Genomic DNA, 10,732 nt, shown 5'->3' on the forward strand with positions numbered 1-10,732 from the left:
GCGGGTGCCACCATACCCAACTAATATTTGTACTTTTTTAGTAGAGACAGGGGTTTCGCCATGTTGGCCAGGCTGGTCTCAAACTCCTGACCTCAGGTGATCTGCCTGCCTCAGCCTCCCAAAGTGCTGGGATTACAGGCGTGAGCCACCATGCCCGGCCGGAATTGGTATTCTTGAATAAAAACTGTAATAGTGTAAGTGTAGAAATTTTAAAGTGGAGGAAAGAGCTCACTTGGCCTGTCATCAGTGGAGAAAGGTGCTGCCTGGAGAGTCATCTGGCCATTTTCCAAGAGACTTTGGGAGGTTGCATTACTTGAGTGAGTATACTATAGTCCAGAGCCAGAGTTTGATTTGCAGCATTGCAGGCTTAGAAACTGATTTCATCAGCAAATAGCACATTCATCTCTCTGGGTGCGCTCACAGAATACAAACTTATAAGACCAATGTATGAAAACAGATACCAGTTTATAGATGTAAGTAAAACTTGCACCTATATAATTAGCACATTCTTCCTTCTCTAGACATACACATGTAGGAAATGAAAACAAAATTATGAGGGTGAATGACAGTGAGGGGAGTTACATGAGTGCATCGTCTAGAACAGTGGTCCCCAACCTTTTTTGTACCAGGGACCAGTTTTGTGGAAGACAGTTTTTCTATGGACTGGGGTGAGGGTGATGGGGGGTTGGTTTCATGATGATTCAAGTGCATTACATTTATTGTGCACTTTATTTCTATTATTATTACATTGTTTTATTTTTTTACACACACGCCTATCTAATTTTTTTAATTTTTATTTATTTATTTATTTATTTTTGAGATGGAGTCTCACTCTGTTGCCCAGGCTGGAGTGCAGTGGGGTGATCTCGGCTCACAGCAACTTCTGCCTCCCAGATTCAAGCGATTCTCCTGCCTTGGCCTCCTGAGTAGCTGGAATTACAGGTGCCTGCCACCACACCCGGCTAATTTTTGTATTTTTAGTAGAGACGGGTTTTCACCATGTTGGTTAGGCTGGTCTCGAACTCCGGACCTCGTGATCCGCCCACCTTGGCCTCCCAAAGTGCTGGGATTACAGGTGTGAGCCACTGTGCCCTGCCTAATTTTTTTTTTTTCTTAAAGAGATGAGGTCTTGCCATGTTGCCCAGGCTCATCTTGAACTCTTGGACTCAAGCCATCCACCCACCTCATCCTCCCAAAGTGCTGGGATTACAAGTTTGAGGCACTGCACCCAGCCTAAAACCAAGAACTTTTTAAAGTCCTGCCTACATCACAGAACATACCCATTTCTCTAGGTCTGATTTTCTTACAGTCCCCATGTTTTCCTTCTTGCCACAAATAGATACTGGAAGTGTGGATGATCAGGGAACAAAGTGTTAAATGTGTTGTTGAAGGCTGCTGCTTTTCCTGAGCCCTTGTAAATGACTACATGAGCTATTCACACCATTAAATTATGCGATAGGGCAGTCTGGGCAACATAAAGACCCCATCTCTACAAAAATAAGAAATAAAATTAGCCAGGTGCAGTGGCATGCCCTTGGAGTCCTAGGTACTTGGGAGGAGTGGTCCTAGATGGGAGGATCACTTGAGTCCAGGAGTTCGAGGTTACAGTCAGCTATGATTGCACCACTGCACTCCAGCCTGGGCAACAAAAGGAGACCCGATCTCAAAAAAAAAAAAAAAAAAAAAATCTGTGCCTAGTCCTGTAAATCTAGCACCTCTGGAAGCCAAGGTGGGAGACTCGTTTGAGGCCAGGAATTCAAGATCAGCCTGGGCAATATACTGAAACCCTGTCTCTTACGAAAAAAGAAAAAGGCCAGGCGCAGCAGCTCACCTCTTTAATCCCAGCACTTTGGGAGGCCGAGGCAGGCAGATCATCTGAGATCGGGAGTTTGAGACCAGCCTGACCAATATGCAGAAACCCCGTCTCTACTAAAAATACAAAAGTAGCCAGGCATGGTGGCGCACACCTGTAATCCCAGTTACTCGGGAGCCTGAGGCAGAAGAATTGCTTGAACCCAGGAGGCGGAGGTTGTGGTGAGCTGAGATCACGCCATTGCACTCTAGCCTGGGTAACAAGAATGAAACTCCATCTCAAAAAACAAAAAACCAAAAACAAAACAAAACAAAACAAAAATTATGGGATTGGCTCAAGGAAAACATTTTCATATATTGAGTATTTATTAAACACCTATTGTATCTGAGACAGCATAGGTACCATTTTGCTATGTGGTATCCAGATAAGTGGAATTCTTTTTTTTTTTTTTTTTGAGATGGAGTCTCACTCTGTCACCCAGGCTGGAGTGCAATGGCATGGTTTTGGTTCACTGCAAGCTCTGCCTCCTGGGTTCAAGCGATTCTCCTGCCTCAGACTCCCAAGTAGCTGGGACTACAGGGTTGTGCCACCACACCCGGCTAATTTTTGTATTTTTATTTTTGTATTTTATTTTATTTTTGAGACGGAGTTTTGCTCTTGTTGCCCAGGTTGGAGTACAGTGGTGCAATCTTGGCTCACTGCAACCTCCGCCTTCCGGTTTCAAGCGATTCTCCTCCCTAGCTAATTATTGTATTTTTAGTAGAGATGGGGTTTCACCATGTTGGCCAGGCTGGTCTCAAACTCCTGACCTCGTGATCTGCCTGCTTCGGCCTCCCAAAGTACTGGAATTACAGGCATGAGCTACCACACCTGGCCTAATTTTTGTATTTCTAGTAGAGACAGAATTTCACTATGTTGGCCAGGTTGGTCTGGAATTCCTGACCTCGTGATCCACCCGCCTCGGCCTCCCAAAGTGTTGGAATTACTTTGGGCGTGAACCACCACACCTGGCATTTTTTTTTTCCAAGACAGAGTCTTGCTCTGTCACGCAGGCTGGAGTGCAGTGGTGCAACCTCGGCTCGCTGCAACCTCCACCTCCCAGGTTCAAATGATCCTCCTGCCTCAGCCTCCTGTAGCTGGGACTACAGGGGCACGACATCATGCCCAGCTAATTTTTGTAGAGACAAGATTTCACAGTGTTGGCCAGGCTGGTCTGGAACTCCTGACCTCAAGTGATTGCCCACCTCAGCCTTTCAAAGTGCTGGGATTACAGGTGTGATTCTGATAAGTGGAATTCTAAAGTTAGAAATAGGGCTGGGTGAGGTCGCTCATGCCTATAATCCCAACACTTTGGGAGACCTAGGCAGGCAGATCATTTGAGCCCAGGAGTTTGAGACCAGCCTGGGCAACACGGCAAAACCCCGTCTCTACAAAAATTAGCTGTGTATGGTGATGGGCGCCTGTAGACCCAGCTACTGAGGAGGCTGAGGTGGGATGATCGCTTGAGCCTGGGAGGCGGAGGTTGCAGTGAGCTGAGATTACACCACTGCACTCCAGCCTGGGCAACAAAGCAAGGTCCAGTCTCAAATAACTAAATACAATGAAATAAAGTAAGGAGCAAATTTCTTATGTGTTACCAGTAGATTGATAGGAGTTCCTATTTGAACTTTTGTACAAAATCTCATGTTATTTGTAGCACTAAGACTTCCATGTATAATACTTTATTATGGTTATACATAATATTATGATTATTTCTGCTTACACAGAGAACCTGGTAGACTGCCTTGATATCATTGGGTACATTCTTTTAGGATCAGAACAATTGCTAAAGCAAAAATCATTTTTCAATTTGTATTTGCATGGCCATTTTAGATAAATAACTGAAATTTTATTGGAAAGAGTCTGTATAGTCACTGACCAAACTCTAAAAGAAATGCTTATACTATACTTATTTTTTCTGAAATAGGGTTTTCGTAAGTATTTTGGAGGCGTATGAACTTAAAAGACACCAATCAAGACTTGTTTTGGTGACTATGACATTTCTTCCATCTTTATAGGAAGTTCTCCTAAATGGTCACAAGCTTATTACTGGAAACTTTCTAACCTTATCCTAAAACACTTATCTGAAATTATGATGCTTAATGTGCTTTATGTATTACCAACATTTCCTAACATTTAGTTTCCCCTTTTAAAAATTTTGATAAATGGTGCTGGGAAAACTGGCTAGCCATATGAAGAAAGCTGAAACTGGATCCCTTCCTTACACCTTATACAAAAATTAATTCAAGATGGATTAAAGACTTAAATGTTAGACCTAAAACCATAAAAACTCTAGAAGAAAACCTAGGCATTACCATTCAGGACATAGGCATGGGCAAGGACTTCATGTCTAAAACACCAAAAGCAATGGCAACAAAAGCCAAAATTGACAAATGGGATCTAATTAAACTAAAGAGCTTCTGCACAGCGAAAGAAACTACCATCAGAGTGAACAGGCAACCTACAAAATGGGAGAAAATTTTCACAACCTACTCATCTGACAAAGGGCTAATATCCAGAATCTACAATGAACTCAAACAAATTTACAAGAAAAAAACAAACAACCCCATCAAAAAGTGGGCGAAGGACATGAACAGACACTTCTCAAAAGAAGACATTTATGTAGCCAAAAAACATGAAAAAATGCTCACCATCACTGGCCATCAGAGAAATGCAAATCAAAACCACAGTGAGATACCATCTCACACCAGCTAGAATGGCAATCATTAAAAAGTCAGGAAACAACAGGTGCTGGAGAGGATGTGGAGAAATAGGAACACTTTTACACTGTTGGTGGGACTGTAAACTAGTTAAACCCTTGTGGAAGTCAGTGTGGCGATTCCTCAGGGATCTAGAACTAGAAATACCATTTGACCCAGCCATCCCATTACTGGGTATATACCCAAAGGACTATAAATCATGCTGCTATAAAGACACATGCACACGTATGTTTATTGCAGCACTATTCACAATAGCGAAGACTTGGAACCAACCCAAATGTCCAACAATGACAGACTGGATTAAGAAAATGTGGCACATATACACCATGGAATACTATGCAGCCATAAAAAATGATGAGTTCATGTCCTTTGTAGGGACATGGATGAAATTGGAAATCATCATTCTCAGTAAACTATCTCAAGGACAAAAAACCAAACACCACATGTTCTCACTCATAGGTGGGAACTGAACAATGAGAACACATGGACACAGGAAGGGGAACATCACACTCTGGGGACTGTTGTGGGGTGGGGGAGGGGGGAGGGATAGCATTAGGAGATATACCTAATGCTAAATGACGAGTTAATGGGTGCAGCACACCAGCATGGCACATGTATACATATGTAACTAACCTGCACATTGTGCACATGTACCCTAAAACTTAAAGTATAATTAAAAAAAAAAAAAATTTGACATATGGCCAGGCGCGGTGGCTCACACCTGTAATCCCAGCACTTTGGGAGGTCGAGGCAGGCAGATCACTTTGGGAGGCCAAGGCAGGCGGATCCATGTTAGCCAGGAAATCAAGACCATCCTGGCTAACATGGTGAAACCCTGTCTCTACTAAAAAAAAAAAACACAAAAAATTAGCCGGGCGTGGTGGTGGGCGCCTGTAGTCCCAGCAACTCGGGAGGCTGAGGCAGGAGAATGGCGTGAACCCGGGAGGCGGAGCTTGCAGTGAGCTGAGATTGTGCCACTGCACTCCAGCCGGGGCGACAGAGCGAGACTCCGTCTCAAAAAAAAAAAAAAAATTTTACATATTTCACTAACTTGATTAAAGTGGATGTTTTCCAAAATAATTTGTTTTATTTTTATTTTCAAGACTATATCAGATATTTACTTAATATAAATAACAGCATATCTCTTTTATGTATACCGAAGTTTTTGTTTAGAGGTCTAAATAGGAGCCCTGGAAGACCCAAGTAATTCTACCTCTGTTGCCCAGACTGGAGTGCAGTGGCGCGATCTCGGCTCACTCCAACCTCTGCCTCTTGGGTTCAAACGTGCGCCACCACGCCCTGCTAATTTTTGCATTTTTCAGTAGAGACAGGGTTTCTCCATGTTGGCCAGGCTGGTCTCGAACTCCTGACCTCAGGTGATCTGCCCCTCTCAGCTTCCCAAAGTGTTGGGATTACAGGCGTGAGCCGCCATGCCTGGCCCTTGAATCTGTTTAAAGGAGAAGCAGCAGTGGTGGTGCTTTGTTCTCCTAAAGCCTCACTTAGGTTAATTCCATATCTTGGTTAGGTGCTACTGGCTCTGAAGCACAAAGCTCTTTGATGTGTGTATGTATGTGCGTGTTCTAGTAATGGGAGTGGAGCTTCTAAAACACGTTCTCTTAGCTCCACAAACTTCCCCTGAATTCCTTGAGGCAAAGTTTCCTAGCTTGGGCTTGTACTCAGACTCCTTTCTCCTATTTGGGGAAAACCAAAAACTCCTATTCTCCTTTTCAGAGATAACATTTAAGAATCACATTAAAAGAGGTCCACCTCAGCCTATAGGCATTTAAGTCACAAGGCACCATGAATCATTCTGTCATGTAAGAACCTGCATTTCCAAATGATGCCTAACCTAGTTCCTGACCCAGAACTGGCATTCAGTTAATATTTGGTGAATGATTGAGGCAGTACCTTGGGATCTGAGGACAGTCCTTCATCTAAGCAAGCCTTGCCCTCTTTGAACAATTGACTGCTATTGCAGCAACTAGAATGAAAGACAGGAAGATCTAATCTTAACCAGTGTGGCTGAGTATAGAAGGAAAGGTGATACCTTAGGCTACCAGCTATTAAGATTGTAGTGTAAACTTTGATGTTACATTAAGAAACAAATATACAGTCAATGCATTTATAAGTGTGCAAGTGATAAGATGTACCAGATGTCTTGTGTTTCAGTGCCTCTTTCTTTCTCTCCTTCCACCTTCGTTTTTCCAGAAATATAATCGTGGTATATTTGCTTCCTATTCATTGAAAATGCATATGCAAATAGCACTATGCTATAGGTTATGGAGAATATAAACATTAATAAGTCCTCTTATCTACTCTACCTTGTCAGAATAGGGTCCATTTTATTCAAGCTAAAATTTCTGGCTGAGCATGGTGGCTTAAGCCTATAATCTCAGCACTTTGAGAGGGAGTGCAGTGACACAATCATGGGTCACTGCAATCCTCGACCTTCCAGACTCAAGCGATCCTCCTGCCTCAGTCTCTCCAGTAGTTGGGATAATGTGTTACCATGGCAGGCTATTTTTTTTATTTTTTATTTTTAGTTGAGATGGGGTCCCACTATGTTGCCCAGGCTGGTCACGAACTCCTGGGCTCAAGGGATCCTCCCATCTTGGCCTCCCAAAGTGCTGGGATTACAGGCATGAGCCACTGTGTTTGGCCCAAAATTTCTTTTTTTTTTTTGAGACGGAGTCTCGCCCTGTTGCCCAGGCTGGAGTGCAGTGGTGCCATCTCGGCTCACTGCAGGCTCCGCCGCCTCCCGGGTTCACACCATTCTCCTGCCTCAGCCTCCCGAGTAGCTGGGACTACAGGCACCTGCCACCATGCCCGGCTAATTTTTTGTATTTTTAGTAAAGACGGGGTTTCACCACGTTAGCCAGGTTGGTCTTAAGCTCCTGACCTTGTGATCCACCGGCCTCGGCCTCCCAAAGTGCTGGGATTACAGGCATGAGCCACCGTGCCCGGCCGTCTGGCCCAAGATTTCTTAGAACAATTAGCCAGGCAAGGTGGCTCATGCCTGTAATCTAGGCTACTCAGGAAGCTGAGGTTAGAGGATAGTTTGAGCCCAGGAGTTTGAGACTGTGGTGAGCTGTAATCACACCACTATACTCCAGCCTATGTGACACTTTAGCCTGGGTGAGAAAGTGAGACTCTGTCTCTTAAATAAATAAATACTAAAATAAAATTTCCAGTTAATATAATGTAGAATGAGGCAGGGCACGGCGGCTCACGCCTCTAATCCCAGCACTTTGGAGGCTGAGGCTGGCAGATCACTTGAGGTCAGGAGTTTGAGACCAGCCTGGCCAACATGGTGAGACCCCGTCTCTACTAAAAATACAAAAAATTAGCTGGGTGTGGTGGTGCATGCCTGTAATCCTAGCTACTCGGGAGGCTGAGGCAGGAGAATCGCTTGAACCAGGGAAGGAGAGCTCGAAGTGAGGTGAGATTGCACCACTGCACTTCAGTCTAGGTGAGACTCCCTCTCAAAAATAAGAAATAATAATAATGTGGTAGAATAGAAAAAGAAAGTTTTAAGAGTCAGAATGTCTCTGCTACATACTAGCTGTGTGACCTTGGGCAAGTTATTTTCTTTAATCACTCAAATGGGAATAATTAATAGGTGTTTTAAGGGAGATTATGAGGTTTAAATGAGAACATAAGCAAAGCATTTCATTTTGTGTTCAGTGAATGCCAAAGCCAATCTAATACTTCATTGGGGTTTTCCTTCCTTCCTTCCTTCCTTTCTTTTCTTTCCCTTCCTTCTTTCCTTCCTTCCTTCCTTTTCTTTCCCTTCCTTCCCCCCTCCATCCCTCCCTCCCTTCTTTCCTTCTTTCCTTCTTTCCTTCCTTCCTTCCTTTTCTTTCCCTCCTTCCCTCCCTCCCTTCCTTCCTCCTTCCTTCTGATGTAACTGTAGCAGTCTTATATTTGCAACTCAAGAAGGAATCAACTGTGTTCCAAAACAGCTAAATATGCAGGTCACCCAACAAAGGTTTTGTTTGTTTATTTGTTTGTTTTAAGACAGAGTCTGAGTGCAGTGGTACGATCTCGGCTCACTGCTGCAATCTTTGCCTCCCAGGTTCAAGCGATTCTCCTACCTCAGGCTTCTGAGTAGCTGGTATTACAGGCGCCCGCCACCACTCCCAGCTAATTTTTGTATTTTTAGTAGAGATGGGGTCTCATCATGTTGGCCAAGCTGGTCTTGAACTCCTGATCTCAAATGATCCACCCACCTAAGCCTCCCAAAGTGCTGGGATTACAGGTGTGAGCCATGACGCCTGGCCATGAAGGTATTATTATTATTATTATTATCATTATTATTATTATTATTGAGACAGAGTCTCTCTGTGTTGCCCAAACTGGAGCGCAGCGGCGCAATCTCGGCTCACTGCAACCTCCGCCTCCCGGGTTCAAGCGATTCTCCTGCCTCAGCATCCTGAGTAGCTGGGATTACAGGCACCTAACACCACGCGTGGCTAATTTTTGTATTATTAGTAGAGACAGGATTTCACCATGTTGGTCAGGCTGGTTTCAAACTCCTGACCTCGTGATCCGCCCACCTCGGCCTCCCAAAGCGTTGGGATTACAGGCGTGAGCCACTGCGCCCAGCGCAGGTATTTTTTAAACTGCCACATTCACTCCGAAGCCCATTCATCTCCTTCAGCATCCCACAGATGAAGCACGTGTTCCGCTTAGCTAGATAACAAGGTGAGGCACACTTTGCACTGCTGATGTCACAGGAAAGCTGTCTATAAAACTATACTTCTGATACTGGGCTCCAGCTTTGTTCTCACAGATAATCATCCTCATCCAGGAGAGCAGCTGTCTGAGCAAACTCTAACTCATGCTCATAGTGCTCTGTCAAAGCTGGGTCCATGACAACCTCAGGTAGGGGAGCACAGGGTAGCAAACCCCAAGTTAGGGCCTCCAATGAGCTTCCTAGCAAGCCAGAGAAAGGGCTTTTCAAAGTTGTAGTTACTTCTGGCAGTAATGTCATAGTACTGAAGATTCTTCTTTCAGTGGAAGACAATAGATTTTGCCTTCACTTTCCTGTCCTTAATATCCACTTTGTTGCCGCACAACACCATGGTGATGATTTCACACATTGGCACCAAATCTCCATGCCAGTTAGGCACATTCTTGTATGTAACTCTTGATGTTACATCAAACATTATGATGGCACACTGGGCTATGGGTTCGATATAATAACCATCTCTGTTCACCACATTTCTCCTGGCCGGCTGTATCCCATTTATTGAACTTAATACGTCCTCTGTTGGTGTGGAACACTTGGGTGATGAACCTCAGCACCCATACCTCTCAAATGTGGCTACATACCTCTCAAATTCACCAGTCAAATGATGTTTCATGAAAGTAGTTTTTCCAGTACCATCACCACCAACCAATACAAGTTTGAACTAGACCTGGGGCTCTCCCTGGACAGCCATCATGGTGTTCCTTCCAGAAGTGTCTCCTGCCCGTTGGACTGAGTGGTTCTTCTACTTTTCAAGCACTCTCCTAGCAGGTGATCGGTTGTTTGTCAGATTGTCCCTGATTAGTTACTCTTTCTAGAGCTAGTAGAAGATTTAAATATTTAAAGGATACTGGGCTGGGCACGGTGGCTCATGCCTGTAATCCCAGCTCTTTGGGAGGCCAAGGGGAAAGGATCATTTTAGCCCAGGACTTTAAGACCAGCCTGGGCAACAAGGCAAAACGCTGTCTCTACAGAAAAAAAAAAAAAAAAAAAAAAAAAAATTAGCCGGGCATGGTGGCTTGCACCTGTAGTCTCAGCTACTGGGCTGGGGAAGCTGAGGTGGAAGGATCGCTTGAGCCCAGGAGGTCTAGGCTGCAGAGAGCCATGACTGCCCCACTACACTCCAGCCTGGGCGACAGAGTGAGACACTGTCACAAAAAACCAACAAACAAACAAAAAAACCCCTCTAGAATTCTAGGATTCTGACCCAATAATTAATTATTAAAAACAAACAAACAAAAACCCTCTAGAAGTCTATGATTCTGATCCAATAATTAATTACTAACAATTTGTTAATAAATGTAATTAATTCCTAGCTGGGCACGGTGGCTTACGTCTGTAATCCCAGCACTTTGGGAGACTGAGGTGGATGGATCACTTGAGGTCAGGAGTTTGAGACCAACCCAGTCA

The 10,732-nt window shown here is 44.2% G+C and overlaps 1 pseudogene; it reads right to left on the minus strand.

Moving 5' to 3' along the window:
* Nucleotides 1–9,358: 9,358 nt before the first annotated feature.
* LOC100436952 (GTP-binding nuclear protein Ran-like) lies at nucleotides 9,359–10,016 on the minus strand (annotated as a pseudogene).
* Between the last annotated feature and the right edge of the window lie 716 nt (nucleotides 10,017–10,732).

This window comes from Pongo abelii, chromosome 1 (assembly GCF_028885655.2).
Source record: "Pongo abelii isolate AG06213 chromosome 1, NHGRI_mPonAbe1-v2.0_pri, whole genome shotgun sequence".
Lineage (NCBI taxonomy): Eukaryota > Metazoa > Chordata > Mammalia > Primates > Hominidae > Pongo > Pongo abelii.